The following is a 4758-nucleotide window of genomic DNA, read 5'->3' as shown; positions in this document are numbered from 1 at the left end:
GCAATAAACATGGAAAACAGCTTCCTAATCATATATAGGAAAAATGCAAAACTAAAAGATAACTAAGGAAGTTGTACTCACCCGGAACTCCTATCCAGAACAAAAGGGTCGTCAAACAGAGAGTGTCATAAATCCTGTATGCATGTCAAACATATGCATCCAACCAAATGCAACAAATAAATGCAGCAAGCACAAACAATAAATGCATCAATGCGTATGATGCCAATGACATGGTCACCCCTGATGCCAGTCAGCCATCTCACACACAATGGTGAGGCTGAGTGGGTAGGGCTGTGACAACCGATCACTCTAACATCACTACCCCTGATGAGTGACCGAGTGGACAGGATGCTGTCGGAGTACAACTATCCTCCTACCTCAAATCATAAATGGGGGAGCTCAATGCTCTCATCTCTCGGTACACAGTGACGGGGAGGAAATCTCTGCCGGTTACCACGCTGTGTCACACTACCCATGAGCGGACCAACGGAGCCAAACAAAGTCCAACTGCCTGCCGGCTACCACGCTGCTACACTAACCCAGCGGAGCCAAACAGAGTAGAACTGTCTGCCGGCTACCACGGTGAGTCCTCAGACCAACGGAGCCAAACAGCAGAACCGCCACACACCTGTCTGATATACCACTAACCCATGAGTGGTGGTGTGTACAGATCCATGTAACTGGCGATATGCTCACAATAATGGAGTCGACTATCGCTCAACATGCAATCATGATGCATGACACTAAGCATGGCAATATCCTGATCAGCATAGAAAAATCCATATATATATAAAATGGGTACCATAGTATCGATGGTCAGATCCAAGGATCTAAGGTATACAAGTCAGGTATGGTATAAAAACCTAGGTATCAGATAATCTAGATACACATGCCAGAAAATAAAATTTCGAACCTAGTCCTAACCTCAGTAAAGCATGGTATGTCACTTACTATAGGAACTAAGGTACTCATGGCAATAATCATGAAATGTAAACATGGATACTTAACAAACGCCCAACAGAACATGCTATGGGTAACAAACAGTGACATACCAAAGGCAAACATGATCATTGCTTGTAGTTACAAAATACTATGCATATCCAATTGACAATATCATAAAAGATAAGTCAAGAGGTACCGGCCTCCAATAGAAAGGGGCGTATCCGATCCAAATCCAACGTCGAGTTGTTCATCTTGCGTCACAGTCCTATAATACATAGTATATAGATTTAGCTAATTAAATACAAATTAATTAGCTAAATCAAATCCTCGAGAAGCTAACATAAATCCAAATCCAATTATAAACCCTAATTGGATCATCAATCTCCTCAATCGATTTTAACTAATCCATTCAAATTAGGACTTGTAATAAGCATAATCCATCACAACAACTTAATCATGTAATCCAAATTACACCATTACCCTACTCCTTACCTCAACGGTGGGAACTCCTTGTGTCTAACTGAGACACCCCTCAAGACTAGCTGCTGGTGGTCTTCTGTGGCTGAAGAAATGGCTGACAGCGAACACAGCCAAAGCTACAATGATCATCCAACCTAATTAGCACAAACTTCCCATTCAAAAATAGGAATCCAGTTCTCTACAATAATTCTTTTACTTCTTACCTCAACACTAAACTTCTTATGTTGGTCCACAATAAGTAGTTGCTATCGGAAATTGGGGCAGCCGCTGAAAAACCAGATACACCACCGTTGCAATGAATCTACAATTAGAGACCAACATTCTATGTTAGCATAACCTTCCACCCATCCCCAGTGCTGCTCACGGAAGGAAAAAAATCAGAGCACAAAATTGAAAACCAAACCCTAAGCCCTCACCTTCAATCCCACTGCCCGATTATTGCTACCCTCTGTTGCCTTCTCAAGCTCTTGACTTCCGGCGATCTAGGGCACAGTATCACCAGGGGCGGCGGCATACAGGGTAGAAGCAAGGCAGTCATCGCTCCATATCTGTGGCACGAGGAGGAAGGAAGCTTCGGTTGGCGCCCAACGACCAGACCTAGGGTTCGACTGGCCGATCAATAGGGAGCTCAGCGGCTGGCATCGGCGGTAGGGCATCGACACTGCTCCGTGCAACCTCAGATGGTAGCGGCACCTGGTGCGGCTCGGGAAGGAGGAGAAGGAGAGGTCGGCGCCGGGGCACAGAGGGCAGCGGCGTAGCCTCAAGTCGCCGACGGCAGAGGGAAAAAGGAACTCTGCGGGTGCGATAGGCTAGGGCTTGGCACAGAGGAGGCGACCGGCGGAAGAGGAGAGAGGGAGGAGAAGAGGCGTGAGAGGGAGAGTGGAGAAGGAGAGAAACCACTCGCGAGAGAAAAGGGAGGAGAAACAGCGTCGAAGGGGGTTAGGGCACGCACGGGTTCGGCGAGGAGAGGAAGGAAATAAATAAAAAGAAAAAGAAAAAGAAAAATAACTTTTCCTCACTTAAATGGGTAGCCTAAACTGGCTTTTCCCGGGGCCCACTTTTATCCCCGTAAATTCATCCGTACGAGCTCCAAAAATTTTTTGAAAAATTCTGGAAAATTTCCTTATTATTATTCACCATTTTTCTGATATTTTACATGTAACAACCCAATTTTCCCTATTTTGAGTTCCAAATGTCCATAAAGATATTTGGAAATACTTTTAAAATATTCTAGAGATTTTTAGAAATTTTTAGAGTATTTTTACGTAATTTTTGGAAGTCGTTTAGTATGTTTACAAAAAGAAAGAAATCTGTCAAAACCGAAGCTCGAACCCACAACCTCGGGTCGGACCGACCCAACCGGACACGGCCCAACCAACTGAGCTATGCTCGTTTTGTTAACCAAGTACGAAGCGAGATTTATATAAGTTGTAGTTAATAACAGAAATGCCCTAAGTATTATAAGATGGGTTATTTCCTTCTCCCGAACCCTAACCTCTCGATCCCTCTCCTCCTCTCTCGCGACAGCGGCGGCACGATTCTTCCCCTCTCGCGGTGGAAACGAGGAAAGCCGGCTTAGGGCTTAACTCCGGCGATCGACGAGCTTCTTCCTCCGAGGGTTCGGCACACATCCGAGAGAACTCTCGGCAAGGTGAACGCACGGACGAGAAGGGACCGAGATCTTCAAGCTCCATCCGAACCCCTAAATTTCTCCTTCTCGGTTGTAAGTCCAAGCAATCAATGGGTAAGTACTACTCACCTGCGGTAGGAGTTGCTCCGGATTTCGGGTTTCGTTTCCTTGCTTCCGGATCTTTTTTGTGCCGAGTAGAAGAATATGCTAGGGTTTTCTTCCTTGCTTGTTGAGATTCCTTGTTCCAAATTATGCCATGAGATTCCTTGTTCCCAAATTTCTGCTGTGAGTTCGGTAGGTTTGTGAAAGTTGCTGCCATCTTCCGAATTTATCAGATTGGGTGTGGACAGGTTTCAGTTGGGAATTTCGTGTAGCACTTTGATTTAAATAGCTTGCGTAGCATGAAGTATGGTTATCCTTGCTATTAGGCAATGTACATGAGATGGTATAGATTTCCTCTTTAGCATGTAGTTTCGGATTGTGCTATTAAATTGGCATGAACAGCTCGGTTTTGAGTTGCTGTGCAGTTCGGGTCGTGCACGAGGAATGTGCTGTGCAGTTCGGTTTGGGTGTGTTTGGTTGGTTTTGGAGATTTAGAAATCCTCACAATGAGGTGAAAGTTCTTCTTTTAAAGTAAGACCAAGGTCTTTAGTATAGATTTGGTTTCGATTTTGTAATGCAGGTGATTTCCTGGACAGATTCGTAGCAGATGGAAAAAAAATGGATTTTTCATTGGGTTTTATTCTAGTTTTCTACCATATATGCTAGTTCCTGGATTAGTTCGTGCAAGCATTAGTAGACAATCTAAGTTCTGCATTCTATGCCCTATTTTTACAGCATGTTTAGAAGTATTAAAGTAGCATTCTTTGCCTAGTTTTACAGCATGTTTAGAAGCACTGAAGTAGCATTCTATGCCCTGTTTTTACAGCATGTTTAGAAGTATTAAAGTAGCATTCTTTGCCTAGTTTTACAGCATGTGTAGAAGCACTGAACTAGCATTCTATGCCCTGTTTTTACAGCATGTTTAGAAGTATTAAAGTAGCATTCTTTGCCTATTTTTACAGCATGTTTAGAAGCACTAAAGTAGCATTCTATGCCATGTTTTTATAGCATGATTAGTAAGTCCAGATGTGCTTTCTTTTTCTTTATTTTATAGCATGTTTAGAAAGTCCAGATTTGCTTTCCTTTGCTCTATTTTATAACAGGCTTAGGGAGTTCAGATTTGTTTTCCTTTGTGTTATTTTTATATAGCATGCTTGGTTGTTGTAATCCTATACTTGTTAGATATATATCTAAAGGATTCCAATAAGCTCTAATAAAGGATTATGAGAAGTATGAGTAAAGAAAAAGACCAAGGTCTAATTAAAAAGAGATAACAAGTAAATTAAAGTAAGAGGCTAGTACCCGACATCCAAGAGCTTGTCGTTAAACAAATCCAGGTGACCATTTCCGAGGTCTTGGCCCTGGTAGACCGAGGTCTGCTCTTTTAGGATTGGTGGCTCGCAACCCCAACCTATTAGGGAACGCGCATGAGTTGGTACTAGGCCTGGGCCCAAGAAAAGAAAACCAAAGAAAGAAAAGTAAAGAAAGAAAGAAAAGGAAGAAGAAAGTAAAAGTGAAATTAAAAGATTAATTTCAAAGAGGAAGTTATAAGTAAATGAAACAAGTATGACTTATGTTTAGAATCAGCAGAAGTTTAGTTTCTT

General features: G+C 42.6%; 1 long non-coding RNA gene across 1 annotated transcript; it reads right to left on the bottom strand.

Moving 5' to 3' along the window:
- Window positions 1–1195: 1195 nt before the first annotated feature.
- Window positions 1196–1659, bottom strand: LOC122033472. Its single transcript, XR_006126559.1, has 3 exons — window positions 1626–1659; window positions 1435–1538; window positions 1196–1207 (listed from the first exon to the last, which is right to left on the bottom strand). It is a non-coding gene; the product is annotated as an uncharacterized LOC122033472 (long non-coding RNA).
- Window positions 1660–4758: the final 3099 nt, after the last annotated feature.

The sequence above is a fragment of the Zingiber officinale genome, chromosome 11B, assembly GCF_018446385.1.
Source record: "Zingiber officinale cultivar Zhangliang chromosome 11B, Zo_v1.1, whole genome shotgun sequence".
Classification (NCBI taxonomy): domain Eukaryota; kingdom Viridiplantae; phylum Streptophyta; class Magnoliopsida; order Zingiberales; family Zingiberaceae; genus Zingiber; species Zingiber officinale.
The sequence above is the reverse complement of the archived record's forward strand: the minus strand, read 5'-3'. Positions and strand labels throughout refer to the sequence as shown.